General features: G+C 39.4%; 1 long non-coding RNA gene across 1 annotated transcript; it reads right to left on the bottom strand.

Moving 5' to 3' along the window:
• Positions 1-462: 462 nt before the first annotated feature.
• On the bottom strand, positions 463-25,222 carry LOC121305618. Its single transcript, XR_005948107.1, has 3 exons — positions 24,438-25,222; positions 10,104-10,441; positions 463-3,433 (listed from the first exon to the last, which is right to left on the bottom strand). It is a non-coding gene; the product is annotated as an uncharacterized LOC121305618 (long non-coding RNA).
• Positions 25,223-25,862: the final 640 nt, after the last annotated feature.

The raw sequence follows: 25,862 nt of genomic DNA, 5'->3' as shown, positions 1-25,862 counted from the left end.
TCTCCACAGACAGGGTTGGCTGGGATGTTAGCAGGCAGCATTCTCACACAGTGCCTTGAGGGACACACAACTTTCTGTGCAGACCTGCTGGCAAACCAGCACCTCTCAAACACGCCAAAAAAACCCCACATTAAAATAACTTTAAAACTGCAAATCAATACCAATACTAACCCCCATAGGAAATGAAGTCAGCAGAAAGCACAATTCCTCTGCTTAAACAAAAAAAAAAAACATATTATAATTTGCATTGTGCACTATGAAAATGTTTTACTTTTTGACTCCCCTTGAATCATTATAATACTAAAATTCGTAGTCACAATATCAGCATCTATGTTTCAAAGGACGTCACTCTACTCCTATCACTGGTGAGATATTAATGGTTGAAACACATAGAAACAATGCTGAAACACAATAGCGTTGCTATAATATCTCAACATGCTCACACAAATCACAAATACTGTATCTTTCAAAGTATTTTAATAAAGACAGATGGTTAACATACCATATCATGATTACAAAGAAATCACTCATTTTACAGTCCCTGACCGCCAACGCTGTACATGTTCCTCTAGTTTTCATTTATTGAAATTCATTCAGCTTCTTTTGAGGATTTAAGCATTAGCTGTATTTTACTCTGCCACCGTTCAGCTTCATTGAGTAGAACCCCTTGTTTTACTGTAAAAAAGATCACATTACAAAGATGAAATGACACCAAGAGTCTTCTAGATACCTTCCTCACAACTTGATGTTTAAAGTTAGATCCCTGGGTTAGAATGCAACGTTGCTTTCTTGGTCAATAAAAAAATACAAAAGAACTAAAAAAAACTGTTTCAAATGTATCTACGGTATATTTTTAAGCATATTACATACATTTAAAAAACACACATTTCCAATGAACAAATAACAATTTGCAATGTTGGATATTTTTGCAAGAAAATCTTACCCAATACATCCAAGCGTACGCTTCTTTTTATTTATGGGAAAATACAAGCCTACATTTTTTTTTTTTTAATGACAATGGAAAGCAGCAGAAGTACAGTGGTGTGCTATGTTGACAGTGAGCTGGATTAATTATCTTATTCTTGAACATTGCTTTAGATCGTGATCAAGTGCAGATTGGTAGATTGAACAGATGGTAGGGTATACTGTGTTTTGTATTAACATTAGTGCTGTGACAAACCCAGGATTTTCATGTTCGAACATTCGCTCATAACTTAAATATTTATTCGTTTTCAAAAAGTAATAAAATCCATTATATTGCTCAGAATGAAGGCAGATAGCATAGCAGCAGGGGCAGGAGGGTGTGGCCCGTGTGTGTGTGTGCGCGTCTATTTTTTTTTAAACCGTAAATCATATTTAATCTCACATGCAGCTCTTCTTTATTTGCCATTTTTTAAACTGTTGCACAACTTTTTAAATAAGCGCAAGTTATTTTTGTCACTTCTAGCGAATACGAACGTCTGTTTTCTGTATCTGAATACATGTCAAATATTTGTTTGACTATCAGATGCATATCGGATATTTGTCCCAGCACTAATGAAAATAGATATTGTTCTTGTTCCACATCGCTACTAAAAGTACAAAACTTTTTTTATTGGCGATATCTTTTAATAAATACAAAATACACTAGCTTCTGGGGAAGCTAATTCATGTGAACACATCTGTTCTAATTATCAAAACATCAGCACACTTGTGGTAAATGGAAAATGTCGATCAACAGACGTGTTTTAAAAAATATTGTCAAGGTGAGAGCTCGGTCACAACAAAACATATATATATATATATATAAAATAAAAAAACACAAACGAATGTCTCAACTGAATCCAGCCCTTTCACAATACCTGCCTTTTCTAAATTAAAGCTCCTGGAAAACTGAATTCATGTTATTTCTCTCTGAAAAATTCTAAGCACTCTTTGAACACAAACGTCACGATGCTCTGCACACAGTGACATTGTTACACCCTCTCAGAACACTGGTGAACAACTATTATTAAATATATTCATGAAGAAGAGAGAGAATCACAGAAGCTTGACTGGTCAGTGTGTGTGTCATTAAAATGTGCACTAGACACCACTTGAAACGTATACCAGTGCAAGGGCAAGGTTGTTTCAAAATGTGCACTCAGGATCAAAACAATGCTGTCTTTGTTATTCTCTTTTTGTCTGGATCATTTCTATATTTTGCTATTAATTGAACACTAACACTAGGCTGTAAGTGGATACAGATATATGTATTTGTTTTATTTTGTGTTGCACAGAGCTCACACCCGCATGGTGAGGATGTGCCCATTTCACATGGCGCACGTTCCACTCACTGGGTCTGCAGTGAAGCACGCCACTGTGAAGAAGTACTTCAATATGTACAACACTGACAAGATAGATGAAAGTATAAGCAGAATCATCCATGGAATACCAGCACTGTTTTCTACGTATACTTTCTAACCCCAGCTCCTGCACACAAATTCTATTAATCATTTCTGTGAAGGTCATGTTGTAAATATGACACAGTTGCTGTTCTTTATAAATGAAAACAATGTTTAATGTATTTAGAGTGTGTACATAAGGTCCCTGTCTGCTTGGAAATGTGTGAACACGATATTAAAATACTAAATGAATACCACTGCGCCCACGATGCGCTCTGTCAGTGTCAGATGCAAACCTGTGTGCGGTGTTCGAGACGCCTCAGTTAAACATGTTAACAAAGTCACACCTCATATGTCTGGCAGTGGCTGTCTCACAGTCAGGTGTGAAGTCGCTGGTGTCGTTTAAAGGCTCCAGAGTGACGGAACATTTGTCCACATTGTGTACAGCGGAATGGCTTCTCTCCTGTGTGAATCAGCTGGTGTCTTTTCAGGTTTGCCAAGCGGCTGAAACTTTTTCCACAAACAGAACAGCGATTAATCTGTCCTGCGTGGACTCGTTGGTGCTGTATAGGACTCGAAAAAACTGAAACTTTGGCCACATTCAATGCAATGATAGAGTTTCCCTCCTGTGTGGATTTGCAGATGCACTTTAAGATTTTCTATCCGAGCAAAGCTTATCCCACATTCATTGCATCGATGAGGGGTCTCTCTCATGTGAACACGCTGGTGTTGTCTATAGGCCACTAACTGACGGAAACTTTTCCTACAAACATTACAAAACCATCTCTTTCCTGTTGGAGTTCCCAGGTGTCTACTTGGGTTTTCTAGTTGACTTGAATTCTTTCCACTTGTGGTCTCAGGGGTTTCCAAACTGCACATTTGCTGAGGCGTTCCTTTTACAAAAGGCTGATCACGTTGTGGTAAAGTAGAATTCTGAAACCTAACTGTCTCACTTCTCATGCGTCGCCAATACTCTTGGTGTGTTTTCCCCACAGGCATACCTTGATGCTGTTTGTATGAGAGGTTGTGGCGAGACGATAGGCAGGAGCCATGTTGTTCTTCTGTATCCACTTCAGAAGCATATGAGAGAGAGAGAGAGAGAAATTAATACATTTATTACAACATAAGCCCCTTCACACTGGCACTCCTACCCCGGTCCTGGCTACACAATCCCATGTAGACTGAAACCACATAACTGGGTCGACATGCTTTGACCCGGGTTGAGAGAGACAAAATGCATGATGGCCGTTCGGAAGCCGACGAATTAACAAACAGCCATGCCTGCGTGAAGGTTTCACTTCGAGGAACTTTTGTTATTCTGTTAAGCCATATTTTTGTTGACTGATGGGATGAAGAAACATTTGCTCTAATCAACAATTGGGCTGCCGGTTCAATCCAGAGAAGCTTGGATGGAAGTGTCCGTAACACGCCGCTTCCGGGGCATTGATATGTACATTGTGTTTGCTTCAGTCACCCAGGTCAACCCTGCTTTACCTAAAGCAGTGTGAAATCACACAGCCAACCCGCATGACACCAGATCATGATGGCAGGTTTTGACCTGGGTTCAGCACGCCAGTGTGAAAGGGGCTTTAGTGTAAGTAGCAGGGTTCTGAAAAATATAGCGTTATACATCCCCACATTTTGCTACAACTGTTTAAATAAACTTACCTGTAATTTTTCTTTTCCATTGTTAACATTGACAACTTTTTACCCTTATAACTTTAAAAGTCTTTGTGGCAGAGCAAAGCGCTGCCCCTTTTTAAATTGGCAGGGATGGGGTTAATTTCCCCTACCTGCCTGGGTTTATTATGTTCAGGTGGCTGGGGTTGATTAGTTGATTAGGTTAATTAACGATCAATCAGCGCCCAGCCACCTGACATAAAAGGAGGCCTCTGCTTCTCATTTGAGAGGAGGGAGCTGAGGAAGCAGGTTGGTGTTTGTGATTTGTGAATCCAGTGAAGGCATTGCCCAGCCTGGAAACCTTAATTTTGTAAGTTTTGTTTTGTTGTCTTTCTTTTTGTATTTAAAGATTTTTTATTTTGCCCTTGTGCACTTTATTTTTGTGTTTATTTATAATAAAATTAGGATTTTTTGAACTGCAGTCTGTCTCTGGGCCTCTATCCACTCACCAGCCTGCCACAGTCTTATTCAAAGCTGTTTGTAAAATGGCTGCTCATTTAGCTCATAAAATGTGGCACTTAACTCAGGGCTGTCCAGTGACGGTCCTGGAGGGTCATTCCAGGTTTAACCTTTTGCGGTCCTACGTCGGACTAAGTCTGACGTTACAATTTTCCCTTTACAGTCCGATGACGGACTCTGTCCGACATCATCAAAAGGACGTAAAACACAGGTCTCTAGTTGTTTTTTTTTTCTGGAAAAAGCAGAGAAAATCTTTCAACGGTCCAGTGAGACCGATACGAGCAGAATGAAGCAGAAAAAAAAGGCTGTATCTGATAGCCCCATGCACCACAGAGATAACATGGACATAAGACAGTGAGAACGATACGAGAGGAGCCATTCGGAATGAAGTTTGGTTGTTAGTAGCTTATTGATCCCAAAATCTCATATCTTGATAGCCCCATGTCAGCTTCAACAACAGAGATTAACACGGACATTCTCTGTGTAAAAAAGGTTCTGAATGCCCCTTTTTCTAAACTCCATTTGTGACCCCTGGTCCTGTTTCTTTTTTCAGGCTGCATCCCTTGCGTCGACATTGTCTCTTTTAGAAAAAGGTCGCCACATAATCTTGATTTCTTATAGTCATCCCCACAGAAAATCGCCACGTAGTCTTCTTTGTTCAAGACTGAACAGATTTCAATTCTTTTAGCCTGTCTGCATATGACATGCCTTTTAAGCCCGGAATAATTCTGGTCGCTTTTCTTTGCACTCTTTCTAGAGCAGCAATATCTTTTTTATAGCGAGGTGACCAGAACTGCACACAATATTCAAGATGAGGTCTTATTAGTGCATTGTACAGTTTTAACACTTCCCTTGATTTAAATTCAACACTTTTCACAATGTATCCGAGTATCTTGTTTACCTTTTTTATAGCTTCCCACATTGCCTAGATGAAGACATTTCTGAGTCAACAAAAACTCCTAGGTCTTTTTCATAGATTCCTTCTCAATTTCAATATCTCCCATATGATATTTATAATGTACATTTTTATTTCCTGCGTGCAGTACCTTACACTTTTCTCTATTTAAATGTCATTTGCCATGTATCTGCCCAGTTCTGAATCTTGTCTATATATTTTGAATGACTTTGCTGCTGCAACAGTGTTTGCCACTCCTCCTACTTTTGTGTCGTCTGCAAATTTAACAAGTTTGCTTACTATACCAGAATCTAAATTATTAATGTAGATTAGGAATAGCAGAGGACCTAATATTGATCCCTGTGGTACACCGCTGGTTACCACACTCCATTCTGAGGTTTTTTCCTCTAATCAGTACTTTCTGTTTTCTACATGTTAACCACTCCCTAATCCATGTACATGTGTTTCCTTGAATCCCAACTGCGTTCAGTTTGAGAATTAATCTTTTGTGCGGGACTTTGTCAAAAGCTTTCTGGAAATCTAAATAAACCATGTCACATGCTTTGCAATTACCACATCGATGTTGCATCCTCAAAAAAATCAAGCAAGTTAGTTAGGCACGATCTCCCTTTCCTAAAACCATGTTGACTGTCTCCCAGTACCCTGTTATTATATAGGTAATTTTCCATTTTGGATCTTATTATAGTTTCCATAAGTTTGCATATAATAGAAGTCAGGCTTACTGGTCTGTAGTTACCTGGTTAGTTTTGTTTCCCTTTTTGTGGATCGGTATTGTTTGCAATTTTCCAGTCTGTCGGTACCACCCCTTGTCAAGAGATGCTGCATGATCTTGGTTAGCGGTTTGTAAATTACTTCTTTCATTTCTTTGAGTACTACTGGGAGGATCTCATCCGGCCCAGGGGATTTGTTTATTTTAAGAGCTCCAGTCCCTTCTGCCTCAGTTATGCTAAAGTTATTTAAAACTGGATAGGAACTGGATGACATGTGGGGTGTTGTCAGTATCTTCCTTTGTAAAAACTTGTGAAAAGTTCATTTAACATATTTGCTATTTTTTTTCTTCCTCTACGATTTTGCCATTTGTATCTCTTAAACATTTAATCTCCTCTTTGAATCTCTTGCTGTTGTAATATTGGATTTTGGAATTGGTTTTAGCTCCCTTAGCAATGTTCATTTCTATTCTCTCTTGGCCTTTCTAACTTCCTTTTTGACTTGCGTTTGCAGTTCCGTGTAGTACTTTCTTTTTGGTCCTTTTTTAATGCTCTGTAAAGTGCCTTTTTTCGCTGAATATTTTTTTAATTGATCTATTAAACCAAGTTTTACATTTAGATTTGTCTACTTTAGGGATATACTCTAGTACTACAATTTTTGAAGAACACCATCCTTCTTCTGTGGGTGTTTTTCTATTTTACTCCAAGAACTTCTGTTAGGGACATGCCTTCATAGTTTGCTTTTCTGAAATTGTAAACCAGCTTTAGTCATTACTTTTGGGTTTAAAAAACACTTCAAATGAGACCATGTTGTGGTCTGAGTTTGCCAGTGGTTCTCTGACCTTCTGTTTTAGTTATTCTGTCTTTGTTATTTGAAAAGACTAAATCAATGCATGCCTCCCCTCTAGTCGGTGCCTTGACAAATTGTGTTAGGAAGCAGTCATTTGTCATTTCCACCATTTCTATTTCATCCTTCGCGCTACCCACCGGGTTTTCCCTGGGGGAAGTTGAAATCCCCCATTAGTATGGCTTCCTTTGCTACACCATTTCTAACTGGATGACCGAGCAAGAATCTGGAGTCTATGATCAGAGAGGCTACCAAGGGGCCGATGGCAACTTTGGAAAAGCTACAGGCTTTTATGGCCAAGACTGGTCAAAGTGTGCATGTGACAACAATATCCCAAGCACTCCACAAATCTGGCCTGTATGGTAGGGTGGAAAGAAGGAAGTCATTACTCAAGACCACCTCGAATCCTGTTTGAAGTATGCAAAAAACCACTAAGGAGATTCTGTAGCCATGTGGCAAAATGTTTTGTGGTCTGACGAAACTAAAATGGAACTTTTTGGCCTAAATGCAAAGCGTTTTGTTTGGCGCAAACCCAACACAGCACATCACCCGAAAAACGCCATCCCTACGGTGAAGCATGGTGGAGGCAGCATCGTGTTATGGGGATGTTTGTCATCGACAGAGACTGGGGCACTTGTCAGGATAGAAGGGAAAATGAATGGAGCAAAGTAGAGAAGTCCTTGAGGAAAACCTGCTGCCCTCTACAAGAAAGCTGAAACTGTAACGTAAGTTCACCTTTCAGCCTGGCAATGACCCAAAGCACACAGCCAAAGCTACACTGGAGTGGCTAAGGAACAAAAAGGAAAATTTCCTTGAGTGGCCCAGTCAATCCCCGACCTAAATCCAATCAAAAATTTGTGGCATGACTTGAAGATTGCTGTCCATCAACACCCCCAAGGAACCTGACAGAGCTTGAACAGTTTTGTAAAAAAGATTGGTCAAATATTGCCAAATCTAGGTGTGCAAAGTTGGTAATGACCTATCACAGCAGACTCCCAGCTGTAATTGCTGCCAAAGGTGCTTCCACCAAGTATTAACTCGGGGGTGGAGACGTATTCAATTATGATCTTTCAGTTTTATATTTTTAATATATATTTTTTCTCATTAAAAACTTTTTTCCCCCTTAACATTGTGGAGTATGATGTGTAGGTAAGTGGAAAAAAAAAATCCTCATTTAAATGCATGAAACTGAGGCACTGACACAACCAAATGTGAAAAGAGTTCAAGGGTGTGTAGAGTTTCTATAGGCTATATTTACAGTGCCTTGCAAAAGTATTCAGACCCCTGACCAATTCTCTCATATTACTGAATTAGAAATGGTACATTGAAATTTCATTCTGTTCGATATTTTATTTTAAAACACTGAAACTCAAAATCAATTATTGTAAGGTGACATTGGTTTTATGTTGGGAAATATTTTTAAGAAAAATAAAAAGCTGAAATATCTTGCTTGCAAAAGTATTCAACCCCCACACATTAATATTTGGTAAAGCCACCTTTCGATGCAATAACAGCTTTAAGTCTTTTGGGGTAAGTATGTACCAGCTTTGCACACAGTGTCTTAGTGATTTTGGCCCATTTTTCTTGGCAGATTTGCTCCAGGTTGTTCAGGTTGGTTGGACGACACTTGTGGACCGCAATTTTCAAATAGTGCCACAGATTCTCAATGGGATTGAGATCAGGACTTTGACTGGGCCACTGTAGGACATTCACCTTTTTTGTTCTTGAGCCACTCCAATGTTGCTTTGGCCTTGTGCTTGGGATCAAAGTCCTGCTGAAAGGTGAATTTCCTCCCAAGCTTCAGTTTTTAAGCGGACTGAAGCAGATTCTCTTGCAGTATTTTCCTGTATTTTGCTCCATCCATTCTTACTTCAATTGTAACAAGATGCCCAGTCCCTGCTGATGAGAAACATCCCCACAGCATGATGCTGCCACCACCATACTTCACTGTAGGGATGGTGTGTCTTGAGGCATGGGCAGTGTTAGGTTTGCACCACACATAGCACTTTGAGTTTTGGCCAAAAAGCTCCATCTTGGTCTCATCTGAACATAACAACATAAGAACATAAGAAAGTTTACAAACGAGAGGAGGCCATTCGGCCCATCTTGCTCGTTTGGTTGTTAGTAGCTTATTGATCCCAAAATCTCATCAAGCAGCTGACCACAAAACCTTTTCCAACATCGCAGCTGGGTCTCTCTCATGCTTTCTGGCAAACTCCAGACGTGCTTTCAGATGGTACTTTTTGAGTAACGGCTTCTTTCTTGCCACCCTCCCATACAGGCCATTGTTATGCAGAGCTCTTGATATGGTTGACTGGTGCACCATTACTCCACTCCCAGCCACTGAACCGCTGAGTTTTGAGGGATGGCCTTTTCTTGGCAGTGCCTGGGTGGTGTTATGCAGCTTCCATTTCCTGATTATTGATCCAACTGTGCTCACTGGGATATCCAAACACTTGGATATTATTTTGTACCCTTTCCCTAATCTATGCATTTGTATTACTTTATCTCTAACCTCTGTAGAATGCTGTTTGGTCTTCATTTTCCTTCGGATTCACAACCTTACCAATGATCCTTCAACAGTGGGGTTTTTATCCAGAAAATGTGACAGCAACTTTAATGGTTCACAGGTGGAGGCCAATGGTAAAGTAATTGTGTCCTCGTTAGGGCAATTTCTTTCATCGGTGCAAACTGGGAGCTTCCACAGCACAGGGGTTGAATACTTATGCAAACAAGATATTTCAGTTTTTTTATTTTTCTTAGAAATATTTCCCAACATAAAACCCATGTCACCTTACAATAATTGATTCAGAGTTTCAGTGTTTAAAAATAAAATATCAAACAGAACGAAATTTCAATGTACCATTTGTAATTCGGTAATATGAGAGAATTGGTCAGGGGTCTGAATACTTTTGCAGCCACTGTATGTATGTATGTATGTATGTATTGTGTGTGTGTGTATATATATATATATATATATATATATATATATATATATATATATATATATATATATATATATATATACACACACACACACACACACACATATACATATACAGCGCTATATGAGAAAAACAAGCAAGAACCAAAGCAATTTGCACGTCATTGCTGTCCTGAGCTCTACTTACATGTTGTCCTGCCAGTGGACGGCATTCTCCGTCCTCCCTCGTTGCTGAGGCTCCGTTCCACGGGTGAGTCTGCGAGAGCCGCTGCGGATCTGCAGTGTCCTGTGCTTGTATGCAGCAGAGTGGAGTGAGGCCTGCCCTGGATGGATCCCAGATCAGTCCCCTCTTCAATAACAGAGCATGTCTCTTCAGAGCCAGACTGCTGCTCCAGGACCTCCTGTTTAATGCAGCCCGGGAGACCAGCTCGGTGTGCTTCTCTCCCACTGTCACTTCAATGATCTGGACAGATTATGTCTTTGCCTTGTTCTCTGTATCAGGTAGACATGTTTCATCTTCAGTACCTGGGTGAAAATAAAATGATCACTAACACTAGAACTACCAGAGCTGTCTTTTTGGTGCATCACGTTTTTGAAATATTCTTGAGATTGTTCTCCACTGATCTGGCAGCTAGACAACTGTCTTTTTTTCACTTTTTCTAAATTTATATATTAAACACGTCAAAGCATCAGCAGACCCAGGATTGCAGAAATTTATGGAAATATAATACATTATACCGAGAACTACTGCAGCTGTCATTTTGACTGTCACAGTAAAAACAGTGGGTTTGGATTGGTACTCCTGAACTTCACGCTTGTTTTGAACACCTGCAGGAGTCATTTTCAGATCTGATTTATCTATCAACAGCTGTAAAAATATTTTCAAGTTAAAATTAACAGACCAATACAAGGCAGGACTGCACAGCAAGTCTTAGGCGGGATTATATTGGGAAAAAAAAATAAAAAAATTGAATAATTGTGCATCAAACCAGCTATTGCAAGACAGGAGACAGAAATTACCGTTGAATAGCTAACAGAGTTGAACTCGGGCACAAAATAAAAGGGTAAACAGAAAACACTTACATAAAACAGTCAAACAAACAATTCTCGTGCACTATTCTCTATTGCTTCACAGAGTGTCATAAGCTCCCACTGCATGCCAAAAGTTGTCTCTGAGCTGCTAAAACCACTCTGTTTTATAGCCCAGCATTTGCACTCATAAGTCCCCTTCCAACACCAACCCCCAAGTCTCGTGTCAGTGTTCCTGTTGTAACAGGTTTCCCTCGCATGTAACAAGCAGGCTGCAAAAACTGTCAAAAGACAATATCCTGAAGGAAAACAAACCATAACATCAAAACGTCTGAATTAGAAAGAAATTATGGGAATATACAAGTGAGGAAATCAGAATTAAAAGGTAGCACTGCGTTTGGTATGTTAAAATAAACACGCTATTTTGACAGAACACAGAACAGTTTCGTAGCGTGTGACGCTGCAGTAGTTTTATACGCAATTTAATATAACATAACAAAGTCCGCTGCGGTAGTTCTAGTGTTAATAGATCACAAGACCATTTACCAACAAGAGGCCATCTGGCCAATCAATGCTCATCCAGTTCCAAGTAGCTCCCAATGAGGATCCCAGTGATTCAGCATTAACAACATGGTTAGGAAACCCATTCCCTACACTCAAGTCTGTCTCCGCTTCATTTCTAACTATGTACTTTGATCCTGGTCTCTGCGCTGTGCTTACAGTATTGGCTAGGGCTAACTTCGTCTGCTGGGGGCTCTCCCAAGTGGCACATCTGGTAAAGGCGCTCCGAGTGGAGTGCAGGATGCGCCCTATAGCCTGGAGGTCGCCAGTTCAAGTCCAGGCTATTCTGAGTCTATAGGCTATTGCCGACTGTAGACAGGAGCTCCCAGGGGGCAGCGCACAATTGGCTGAGCGCCGCCTAGGGGGAGGGCTTAGGTCGGCCAGGGTGTCTTCAGCTCACCACACACCATCGACCGCTGTAGTCTGGCCGGGCGCCTGTGGCCTTGCCTGTAAGCTGCATTGTCCTCCAACTCTCTAGCTCTGAGGTGGCTGCACAGTGAGTGCAGCCACAGTGAGTCTGCAGTGTGAAAAAAAAAAAAAACGTTCAGGAGGACAGCGTGTGTTCGTCTTCGCCGCTCCCAAGTCAGCACAGGGGTGGTAGCGGTGAGCTGAACGTAAAAATAATTGGATATGCCAAATTGAGAGAAAATAATAAAATAATTGGCAATTACTAAATTAAAATAAATAATCTTTGTCTGTTGCTTTGAAGATTGAAAACTTCAAATCAAGCCCCCCCCACCACAATCCCTCTGATTTAACCCTGTGCTGCCCTAAAGTCTTGTTTCTGACAGCTAGTCCATTACAACATCAAGGTCTTTGTTGTGGTGGGCCTGTTCTACTTCTGCATTACATATTTTAATCCTACATGTTTGTGACCGATGTCAAACAAAACATTTCATAAAATTTGCAACAATTTCATATCAATCAACCATATAAATATTTGATATTTCCCCATTTAGAGTTGTTAAAAATAAAAATAAATAAAATAAAAATATATATGTTTTTGATGATTAACATGTAGAAAACAGAAAGTACTGATTAGAGGAAAAACCTCAGACCAGAGTGTGGTAACTAGTGGAGTAACACAGGGATCAGTATTAGGTCCTCTGCTATTCCTAATCTACATTAATGATTTAGATTCTGGTATAGTAAGCAAACTTGTTAAATTTGCAGACGACACAAAAACAGGAGGAGTGGCAAACACTGTTGCAGCAGCAAAGGTCATTCAAAATGATCTAGACAAGATTCAGAACTGGGCAGACACATGGCAAATGACATTTAATAGAGAAAAGTGTAAGGTACTGCACGCAGGAAATAAAAATGTACATTATAAATATCATATGGGAGATACTGAAATTGGAGAAGGAATCTATGAAAAAGACCTAGGAGTTTTTGTTGACTCAGAAATGTCTTCATCTATACAATGTGGGGAAGCTACAAAAAAGGCTAACAAGATGCTCGGATACACTGTGAAAAGTGTTGAATTTAAATCAAGGGAAGTAATGTTAAAACTGTACAATACACTAGTAAGACCTCATCTTGAATATTGTGTTCAGTTCTGGTCACCTCGCTATAAAAAAGATATTGCTGCTCTAGAAAGAGTGCAAAGAAGAGCAACCAGAATTATTCCGGGCTTAAAAGGCATTTCATATGCAGACAGGCTAAAAGAATTGAATCTGTTCAGTCTTGAACAAAGAAAACTACGCGGCAACCTAATTCAAGCATTCAAAATTCTAAAAGGTATTGACAGTGTCAACCCAAGGGACTTTTATGACCTGAAAAAAGAAACAAGGACCAGGGGTCACAAATGGAGATTAGACAAAGGGCATTCAGAACAGAAAATAGGAGACACTTTTTTACACAGAGAATTGTGAGGGTCTGGAATCAACTCCCCAGTAATGTTGTTGAAGCTGACACCCTGGGATCCTTCAAGAAGCTGCTTGATGAGATTCTGGGATCAATAAGCTACTAACAACCAAACGAGCAAGATGGCCTCCTCTCGTTTGTAAACTTTCTTATGTTCTTATGATTTCATACTGCAATGATTTGGCCGGTACAATACTGGTGGTCTTACTTTGGTACCAGATATAACAGCTTCAGTTATACTGTTCACCGTCAGTAGTTTGAGGATGACATAATTGTGCAGCAGCTTCCCTAGTTTGATGATGAGCTGATAATATCTCTTCAGCCAAAGAAGCAGACATGCTCATTTTACGATGTTACAATAATGAAAAACAGCAAAGTAATTCTGTACTAAAGCAGGGTCAGGTGTTGTAGGGAAAACTGAGTTTATATCAAACTGACCATTTTAAGAACAGTGAAAGTCTGTCTATTGGATGAGTACTGCTGAGAGAGAAAAAAAAAAACATTTCAGGAACTTAAAAAGAAATGTACTGCAGCTAACTGGGTTGAACATAGAAAATTCACTGAAGTTAGCTCTCACATTGCACAAATGAAAAAGAATGGCTTGAGAGACTTTAGTCAGGCAACGTTTCCTCAGACTCGGGTCCTCCCGGAACCAGGTTTCAAGCCACTGTTCCTTAGAAAGCGACCATGTATTCCCTCAGCTTAATATTGTAAATAACAGAATGTACTCACTGAAGCTTAAAACTAGTTTTTACTGAAAAAATTAAACAGGAAGATGAAACCATAAGACTGTTGGTGTTTACAGCCTCAGCATCAGGACTTCGGCTATTACTCATATTAAAATAAAGTTTACAAATGAGAGGAGGCCTTTCGGCCCATCTTGCTCGTTTGGTTGTATAGTATCTAAAATATGACAGTGTGCTTCTTGTGGTGTATTTAAAGCTGAGGGAACATGAAGCCACTTTGTTGCTCTGGAACTTGGTTTCAAGAGACTAGGTTTCAGGCCACTGCATACTGCACACCAGAGGAGACTTGAGGTCAGCAACGTTGCCTCAAACTCAGTCTCCCGGAACCAGGTTTCAAGCCACTGTTCCTTAAAAAGCGACCATGTATTCCCTCATTGCTTAACATATTGTAAATTAAAAACAGAATGTACTCAGTCTGAAGCTTAAAACTAGTTTTTACTGAAAAAATAAAACAGGAAGATGAAAACATAAGAGCTGTTGGTGTTATTTCCTGCGTGCAGGCTCTCAGATCAGCCATGTATCTGCCGACTTCAGGCTATTTACTCATATTACAAGTGTACACAGAGGTGCAGTCCCCAATTCCACACACAACTCGTGCAAAATATCAAAAACAAACACGCTGCGCTCACTGCGGCCATCAGCTGCATTAGATTAACCATTCAGCAAGAATGCAGTTTGAAACAATTTTCACTTTAGTGTTTTAGCAAGCTGTTGTATCTTAAGCAGTTGAATATGGTAGCGACCAACCTTTTCATTTTTATACACAGAGGTGCAGTCCCCAATTCCACACACAACTCGTGCAAAATATCAAAAACAAACACGCTGCGCTCACTGCAGCCATCAGCTGCATAGATTAACCATTCAGCAGAATGTCCCAGGGAATCACTTTAGTGTTTTAGACCCGACTTAAGCAGTTGAATATGGTAGCGACCAACCTTTTCATTTTTATACACTGCAGTTAAACCTCCTTTCAAACCTGCAGAGGATGCTGAATGATCATTCGTGTCCCAGGGAATCACGAGACCCGACAGGGGCAGTGCTTTATGTAAAGGACATACTCCTAAAGGCAACAAAAACTGTATACCACAAATGATCATTCAGTATAATATTTATACCACAAGTATATCATGAAAACAAATAACAATAAAATGCATATAGTTTGAAATTAAATAAATTAATTCAGAGATTATTTCACCTAGCAAATCTTTACTTTTATTATCGACAGATGGATTAATTTCAAACTCTGTTTATGGCCTCTTCGTAACCGTCTTTAGATAGATCCTTGAGCTCAGTCTGTCAGTTTGCATCCTCTCTGATGTTTCCTACCTATACCAGTTTTAATAAAGGTGCTGCAGGCTGCACAGATAAGCCAGACGCAGTCAGATCGGTAACTGGCATTTCTTGACTAAACTCTGTTGTTTCCTGCTGTTACTGGTATTAGTGAGGGGCTGCATACAGGCTGTTTGGGTAAGCCAGACACAAGCAGATCAGTAGCTGGCATTTCTTGACTCATTCTCAAGGAAATAGATCCAAATTAAAACAATAGAACTTATTTCAGACATTTTAAGGCATAGGTGTAGAAAGACGGGCCAGGCTTTTCAGCAACAGGCTAGCTGAAAGAATTTGAATACTGAATTTATGATTTATATCAATTCTTAACGCCAACACACATGCACTAGCACATGCAGGCACGCGCACACGCACACCTTAACATTAGGGTTAGAACCATAGAAGAATTGCATTCATGGAAATTAATCTTGTTTTTCACACTCACTGTACTGTAAAGCCCAAAATAGTCGCTCCCATAAAACCTATTTTGCTGCAGAAAAGTTGCGACTTGTTGCAATATACAAAGTATGTATTGTTAGTGGAATTTGATATTTGTGCCAAAAATGTTATATTTGTCCCTAAAGCCAGGAATTTCTTCTGCCTGGGTGTTATTAGCTACTTGCCTTACAGACATTAAGCACTGGATGTCACAGAAGTTTCTAATGTTGAATTCAGATCAGAGGCTATGCTAGTGGGATCAGACTCGTATTAGGGAAGTTACTAAAGTATATTTTTCCATTTGAGAAATATAGCCAAACTTTGACCAATGATTTCCATATATGATGCCAAGAGACTAATGCATGCCTTTGTTTCATCTAGGCACTTTTTTCAAGTGTGACAAAATACGTGGTATCTTGCTTGCAGCTTGTTCAGAATACCACCGCTAGAATTCTCACTAAAACCAGGAAAAGTTAACATATTAAGACTGTTTTGGCCTTTTTACACTGGCTCCCTGTGCAGTATAGAATTGATTTTAAAATTTTCCTGTTAACTTACAAGGCCTTGAATGGATTATCACCTAGTTATTTGCAGGAGTTACTGACCCCGTATCTTTCAAATCGCACTCTGAGATCACAGGATGCGGGGCTGCTGGTTATTCCTAGGGTCAACAAAAGCAACACGGGAGGAGGGAGGGCTTTTTCTTGTAGAGCTCCTAAATTATGGAATGCTCTGCCTTCGTTTGTCAGGGAAGCTGGGACTGTTACAGTTTTCACGTCAAGACTAAAAACGCACTTTTATAAAATGGCTTTCTTATCTAAATCTGTTAGTTAAATGGTCTGATTGTGGCAGTTGTATGTGTGACATGCTATACAAATGCATTGTGGTTTGTTATTTTTTTCTGCTATGTACTGTACAGTGCTTTGTGATACCTTTGTGTAAACAGCTCTATACAAACATAATAAATAAAATATAACAAACAACAGCTCAGAGAATGTTTCATGTGTTCAAAATAATGTGGTAGTTTTACACTGGCCTGTGTTCCTGCACCAGGTTGAATAGCGTGACCTGTCTTTCTGCACCTATGGCTATTTTAAACTTGTTATAAAACACGTCTAGGTGGTAGTATTGTCTGAACTACTGAAGCACAGCTCTGTCCTGAATTTCATCAGCACACCACTGGATTGAAATGCAAGCAAAAACAAATTTCAAACTAGTCCCGGTAAGCATGTTATCCCACTCACTGTTTTTGCTTACATTTCAATTGAGGGGTTTGCTGCTGAAATTCAGGACAGATGCGCTTTGGTATTCAAACAACACTGGCACCGTTTTATAACAACTATGTGAACTATTAAAATGTCTGACAATTTCAGATTTTTATTGTTCTAGGTCAGGGCTTGTGGTTTACTGGGATTGCGATCTGTTTACACAGTATTGTGATCTGTAAACATTTCAAATACACACACACAGTATTGTGATATAGAAAACAGCACAGTACTTGTGACTTGTCAAACACAACACATAACGCTAGACATTTGTGAAGTGTGTGTATGTCATTACGTTAGACCCACACACACAAAACACACACACACACACACACACACACACACACACACACACACACACACACACACACAGAACACTGATCACAATGTACTGCTAAGACATTTGTGAAGTAAACGAGGTCATGTAAAGACATTTGTGAAGGTGTTGTATGTCATTACGTTAGACATTCTTGTGACAGTGTAAACACTTCACCACACATACATAATGTGATCTGTAAAACATTACGTTAGACATTGTGGTTGACAGTTGTGTTATGTCATTACGTTAGACATTTGTGACAGTGTGTTGTGTATGTCATTACGTTAGACAAAGTGGTTTGTCTGTAACACTCACACATACAGTATCTGTAAACAATACTTCATGTGTAATGCAATCGTAAACACTTCACACACATACAGTAATGCAAGTACGTTGTGTGTACACACATTCACACACACACACACACACACACACACACATTGCAGGCATCACAACTCATGTCATTTTATTTCTTCTGAAGTACACACAGTCCAGCATATTTTCTGTTTTTTTTCATGCAACACAAAATGCTTGTTACAGTACGGGAGTTGTTTTACTGCCTCCTCTGCCCTTATCGGGTAATATCCCAGCTAATGGACCTTGCCTAAAGACCTTTAACAGGTGTATCTCGAGTGTCGATTAAGATAACTTGAACCTATGTACCGAATTACAAGGCCTGTCATATAAAACTGTTTTATTACACTGTATACATTACATTTTCTAAACAACTCATACAAAAAAGTTCTCTAAAGATTTATAAAGTTGAATACAATTTTTACAGAAATTAAACATTCTATAAAAGTTTGATAGTCATGTGGTGGTTCTATAGTTTTTTCGTGTCTTTTCACTTTAAATATATTCATACACCAGTCAGCTTAAAAAGAAATTTCCTTAAAATCGCTATTATGACAAACATGACATACGTAAAATTATAATTATAGATAATGTATATATATGTATACATAAAAACGCTAATAAACTATTTTAGGACATCGCAATACTGTAATAAATTTCAGAAATTATAGATTAACAGTTTTTAATAGAAACCCGTTTTCTTGTCCGTGTGATGCCGCAGGTACAAGATTGTCTGGAGTCAGTGATAAATTCAGACATCACATACTGTAAGTAAACAGTCAGTGAAGACAGGCAGGATGGATCTTGATTCAGTGGATTGAAGGCCCTCCACAATGGGACGTGCTGAATGTCAGCAAAGCCTTTTCTGGTATTAACCAGGACTGCATCAGAAATATTACAGACTGTCTGGATAGACCAAACATCCCTGATTAAACTTCTTGCTCTCGGCAAGTGCATTTTTAAATCGTCTTCATTAAACAATACATTTAACAGCAAACCAGACTGGTATAACTATATCAGTCTTCAGTCTTTTAAAAGGTAAACATCTGCCATGGAAAAACTACTGGTTAAAGGTGTTGCAGGAGGTGAAAGAAAAGATGCCATTACTGATTAGAGACGTGGTTTAAGAGGGTAAAACAATCATTACAAATACATCTTTCTGAATGGGGAACCAATACCCATCTGAAATACATCTTTCTGAATGGGAAACCAATAACTATCTGAAATACATCTTTCTGAATGGGAAACCAATAACTATCTGAAATACATCTTTCTGAATGGGGAACCAATAACCATCTGAAATACATCTTTCTGAATGGGAAACCAATAACTATCTGAAATACATCTTTCTGAATGGGGAACCAATAACCATCTGAAATACATCTTTCTGAATGGGGAACCAATAACCATCTGAAATACATCTTTCTGAATGGGGAACCAATACCCATCTGAAATACATCTTTCTGAATTGAGGACCTTGTCTGCTAGATCCTCATCAAATATGAGGCAGTACAATGAACAACAGTGAAGGAGTCTCCCCTCCAGCTCATCTCCTTCTTACTCAGGTAGATCACTTTTCTAGCATCCCTTGCATATATGTCCCGTCTCTGCACTGAATTAAACTGTATTTGTTTTATTGAAGTACTATGGAAATAAATATTTTCTGTAAAGTGTTATTATTGATAATGTTATGGCAAGTTTAAACTGTAGGGTCCTTCCACATCAAATGAACCAGCATTTTGTGAAACTGTCACAGGGCAGTGCGGTCCTTTACATTTCCACTGAAGCTGTTCAACAATACTCAACACTACCTGCCTGCAGCTATCACAAGTGCGTGCCTCTAACTAGAGGGACTGAAAATGTTTCGTCTTTCTAAAGATGACTTTAGTACCCGTGTGCAGGTAACAGTGTCCCAAAAGGCTCCAGCAGCAAATTAAACCATCAGTCTGCAGCCTGGACAGTATGTGGCTGTCATGTATGATACAGAATGGTATGGGTGTGATCACAGAAAGGTCCGATGAGCTCAGTGATGTGCTGGTGTAGTTCATGCACAAACCCTCAGCCATGCTGTCTTGGTCAGCTCAGCTGGATCAATGCCATGTGCCTTTTGATCACATCCTGTGTTGTCTTCCTGTTCCTACTCTGGCTGGTAGCAGTGGGAGTCAGTACAAGCTTGAGAAAGCACAAATAGAAAAAGATGAATTCCTTCAAGCTAAACTTAATTGACCTGTACAATAGTTCATTCAATACAGCTGTTTTTTCCCTTCACTATAATTGTTTATGTTCATCACATGCTAATTGGAGTTCTTGCATGAGTGTGGACCAACATGGTAACGTCTTTACTGTTCTACCTTCAACTGCCCACTAATCTGAGTGAAGTAAACATGATTGTGAACTTAAGGAGGTCAATGGATTTTAAAACCTAAGCTAGGGGTTATGAATGGTTACAATACAGTAGAGTTTATATAGCATAATGTACTGGGACAGAGACCATGTGCAAGCAGTGGAGACAACACACAGAACAAGCTTTTAACCCTAGAGAGGCCCAGAAACCTCACATGATAGGGAATATTTTAAACAAAGCAAAAGTCATACAGCATACAGTCTGTTTAAAAGACATACTGACATTTTTATAAAGAACTTGCTTTCTTTACCCTAATTGGAATTGACTATGCCCTGAAAATGCAATTCCTTTTTTATAATTTTTAATATCTCAGGAAAGAGAAAGATCCCAAAATGAAATTCATGCCAGTTAGACAGACCCCTATTAGGACTCCCTTGTGTAAACCTCAGCTTGATACCACCTATGCCACATCTTCATTGTTGCACATGTGTGGCACTACCTCACTGCCAAAAAAACCCCCAGAAAACACCTTGATGACCTTTGGTGCTTAATTTAGCTGTGAAATGTATACCTTGACATGGAAAGTTTTGTAGCCCTGCCATAAATATTTTTAAAGTGATTAGCTTTTTACTGCAATGTGTTATGAACCACCATATCAGAAACTATTTGGAGCTGAGAGTAAAATTTCATATTTCTTCATAACTTCGGATTATCTAATGAAGTATGAAGTGAGAGATGGGTGGTGACATGGCTGGCTGAATTGACACTGACTGACCCTGTACCAAGATTTCACATGCACTCGAGCGCTCTGACTGACCCTGTACCAAGATTTCAAATGCACTCGAGCGCTCTGACTGACCCTGTACCAAGATTTCAAATGCACTCGAGCCCTCTGACTGACCCTGTACCAAGATTTCAAATGCACTCTGACTGACCCTGTACCAAGATTTCAAATGCACTCGAGCGCTCTGACTGACCCTGTACCAAGATTTCGCAAATGCACTCGAGCGCTCTGACTGACCCTGTACCAAGATTTCAAAATGCACTCGAGCGCTCTGACTGACCCTGTACCAAGATTTCAAATGCACTCGAGCCCTCTGACTGACCCTGTACCAAGATTTCAAATGCACTCGAGCGCTCTGACTGACCCTGTACCAAGATTTCAAATGCACTCGAGCGCTCTGACTGACCCTGTACCAAGATTTCAAATGCACTCGAGCGCTCTGACTGACCCTGTACCAAGATTTCAAATGCACTCGAGCGCTCTGACTGACCCTGTACCAAGATTTCAAATGCACTCGAGACCCTGTACCAAGATTTCAAATGACTGAGCCCTGTACCAAGATTTCAAATGCACTCGAGCGCTCTGACTGACCCTGTACCAAGATTTCAAATGCACTCCAGCCCTCTGACTGACCCTGTACCAAGATTTCAAATGCACTCCAGCTCTCTAGTAACTTGCTTAAATTATTAATTGTGTTGCTGCTGGCTGACTTGAACAAGATTGTTTCTATCATATAGATAAACCACTTGATACTTACTTACAGCCAAATATAGCAATTTATTTTAATCTCGATTTTTCTTCAGAAAATCCATCATATTATACTCCACGTTTATAGGATATTTACTAGACATGCTAGAGAACATCTATGAATATTTCCACCTCTGGTTATTTCTGGAGGCTAAAAGTCATTTTATCCCTACCTTCAGCTGATCTCCTTCTCACTCAGGTAGTTCCCTTCTAGTCTTCCTGGTATATGCCCTCCTTCTCACTGCATTTAAATAATTTGGGTTTGATGTATTGAAGTACTACTGAAATAAATCATTTCTGGGTAATCTGTTAAGTGTTATTATTGATAATGTAATGGTAAGTTTAAAATGCAATAATCTGAAATAATAATCTATTTTTATAAGGCACCTTTCAAAGTGGACCACCATCACGCTTTACAAGATAGAACAAGAGTCACTTACAACAACGTCTCACCCCAAAGACTGAGCACAAGGAGGGTCAGTGACTTGTCAGGGTCACACAGTGAGTCAGGGGCTGAGCTGGGATTTGAACCGGGGACCTGCTGGTTACAAGACCGTTTCTTTAACGGAACCGATTTTTGTTCTAAACAATACTATAAAAAGGTAAAACACTTCATACTTAATATTGACAGTAAATATAGTACTAATCTATCACACTAATGCATAGCCACATGATATTTACTGGGCATGCTAGAAAACATCTATTAAATATTCTATGCTGGTTTAATATGCTTAATAGAAGAATATTCTATAGTTATTATAGAAAAATTGGCTCCTTTTTATATAAAATTTCTACAGCACTTTTCTATAAAAATGTTATAGAAATTATTTCCGTTAAATTCTTAACATTTTTGTATGCGCTCCGATGAACTGAGTGCAACTCCCCACATCAGAGGGGACATTTCACTTCAACTGCACACATTGTGAAACAAATTAAACAGTTTTGACTCTTTCAGTAAACGTGCCGTACTTCTCACGAAATTCAAATGTACACACGGTTTGAAACAATAAGAACATAAGAACATAAGAAAGTTTACAAACGAGAGGAGGCCATTCGGCCCATCTTGCTCGTTTGGTTGTTAGTAGCTTATTGATCCCAAAATCTCATCAAGCAGCTTCTTGAAGGATCCCAGGGTGTCAGCTTCAACAACATTACTGGGGAGTTGATTCCAGACCCTCACAATTCTCTGTGTAAAAAAGTGTCTCCTATTTTCTGTTCTGAATGCCCCTTTTTCTAAACTCCATTTGTGACCCCTGGTCCTTGTTTCTTTTTTCAGGCTGAAAAAGTCCCTTGCGTCGACACTGTCAATACCTTTTAGAATTTTGAATGCTTGAATTAGGTCGCCACGTAGTCTTCTTTGTTCAAGACTGAACAGATTCAATTCTTTTAGCCTGTCTGCATATGACATGCCTTTTAAGCCCGGAATAATTCTGGTCGCTCTTCTTTGCACTCTTTCTAGAGCAGCAATATCTTTTTTATAGCGAGGTGACCAGAACTGCACACAATATTCAAGATGAGGTCTTACAAGTGCATTGTACAGTTTTAACATTACTTCCCTTGATTTAAATTCAACACTTTTCACAATGTATCCGAGCATCTTGTTAGCCTTTTTTATAGCTTCCCCACATTGCCTAGATGAAGACATTTCTGAGTCAACAAAAACTCCTAGGTCTTTTTCATAGATTCCTTCTCCAATTTCAATATCTCCCATATGATATTTATAATGTACATTTTTATTTCCTGCGTGCAGTACCTTACACTTTTCTCTATTAAATGTCATTTGCCATGTGTCTGCCCAGTTCTGAATCTTGTCTAGATCATTTTGAATGACCTTTGCTGCTGCAACAGTGTTTGCCACTCCTCCTACTTTTGTGTCGTCTGCAAATTTAACAAGTTTGCTTACTATACCAGAATCTAAATCATTAATGTAGATTAGGAATAGCAGAGGACCTAATACTGATCCCTGTGGTACACCGCTGGTTACCACACGTTAAGACTCCAAAATCCATTCTGAGGTTTTTCCTCTAATCAGTACTTTCTGTTTTCTACATGTTAACCACTCCCTAATCCATGTACATGTGTTTCCTTGAATCCCAACTGCGTTCAGTTTGAGAATTAATCTTTTGTGCGGGACTTTGTCAAAAGCTTTCTGGAAATCTAAATAAACCATGTCATATGCTTTGCAATTATCCATTATCGATGTTGCATCCTCAAAAAAATCAAGCAAGTTAGTTAGGCACGATCTCCCTTTCCTAAAACCATGTTGACTGTCTCCCAGTACTCTGTTACCATATAGGTAATTTTCCATTTTGGCTCTTATTATAGTTTCCATAAGTTTGCATATAATAGAAGTCAGGCTTACTGGTCTGTAGTTACCTGGTTCAGTTTTGTTTCCCTTTTTGTGGATCGGTATTACGTTTGCAATTTTCCAGTCTGTCGGTACCACCCCTGTGTCAAGAGACTGCTGCATGATCTTGGTTAGCGGTTTGTAAATTACTTCTTTCATTTCTTTGAGTACTACTGGGAGGATCTCATCCGGCCCAGGGGATTTGTTTATTTTAAGAGCTCCTAGTCCCTTTAACACTTCTGCCTCAGTTATGCTAAAGTTATTTAAAACTGGATAGGAACTGGATGACATGTGGGGCATGTTGTCAACCCCTACTATTTTAAAACCACAACATGTAGAAAGTACAATTATTTATCATGAAACATGTTTGTTGCAAGCATCAGCAGGCTTACCTTTAACAGTCCTGCCCCACTCGGGTATCCAGGTGTCACTTGCTGGTTCATAGTCATGCACTCTGATCAGTACCTCTTGTTCTGACTGTGCAATGTCGTGCTGTTCTCGGTTTACTACATGCACTGGGTCCTGCATTTCTATTGCCGGGACTGGGTTACTTCTACAATCCCGCTTTGCGCTGGACAGGCATCGAGCAAACCCGATACTGTTCTGTCTGCAGCGTCGTTCACTTTGTCGCTGAACAATGGCACACACGCGTCTGTAATGCTGCCGCTCCCCCTCCCAGGTAGAGCACACCTCTCACTGCTGTTCCTCAGAGAGGGCTGTTTATTACAGGTGGAGTTTAAGAGAGAAATGCCCGCAGTATTCAGATACCCACGCATTGCATTCACTTCGTTATCTGACATTTCTAATCGCATCTTTAGACTGGCGTTTTCTTTTTCCATTTCAATTTGGAAAGCAACAAGTTTGCTGTCGATAAGCTTGGTCAGTTCACACACAGCGAGGTCCACAGCTCCTTTCACTGCCTGTTCGATGGTAGGGACGAGCTCGCCTTTAAAATGGGACACGGAGATCCATTGCCGCTTTTATTTCAGAGAAGCAGAACAGACCTCTGCAGACTCGCGTATTGGTTTCAGCCTCTTTGCCCCGGACAGAGATGGTCACGGATATTGTATACAGTGCCTTATCACGCCAAACCCACACAAGGTCGTATTAAAACCTCGTTATTATATTAAAAAAAAAAAAAAAAAAAATACAAAATTTTGATCTCGCTTGAGTTGGATTTCAAGCACTTCCGTTTTCCTTCTTTTTAGATTTAAATTGAGTCTTTTAAAGACTTGCCCCACCTACTGGATGGAGTTCAATTCTTTGCATCGTAGAAAACTGAAAAAAAGCTGGACAGCAGAAAGACAATGCAATATTAACTATCAAATTAATACACTTAAATGGAATGAAGAATGAAGAAAACATGTAATGCAAAGCATAATTACATCTTGATGGTAATTAAGATGATATCTTACCACTATTGATGGTAAGATAAGACTTCTGGAGGAAACACGAAAAATACATTTGAATTGACTTAATGTGATATAGTGAATAGCAACAACAAATTACAGTACTGTTAAGTGTCTTTGGAAAATAACCAAAAATACAGAACCAAAAGAATCCAGTGCAAAATTAACTGTTGCTAAAACTAAAACAGAATTGATGATATTGAAAATTGAATCATTAATATCAAAAATAGAATTACATTTTTTTTAAAGAATTAAAATGCATACTAATGAACATCCAGTCTGAATGTAGGTAGGCAGATTTACAAATTTATTTATATATATATATACGCACGCACGCACGCACACACACTCACAACGCACTCACCGGCTGTGCGTGTGGTGGGTTTGTAGTGGCGTGTGGTGCGGCCA

This window comes from Polyodon spathula, chromosome 44, assembly GCF_017654505.1.
Source record: "Polyodon spathula isolate WHYD16114869_AA chromosome 44, ASM1765450v1, whole genome shotgun sequence".
In the NCBI taxonomy this organism is placed as follows: Eukaryota; Metazoa; Chordata; class Actinopteri; order Acipenseriformes; family Polyodontidae; genus Polyodon; species Polyodon spathula.
This window is presented reverse-complemented; position numbering and strand designations above follow the sequence as displayed.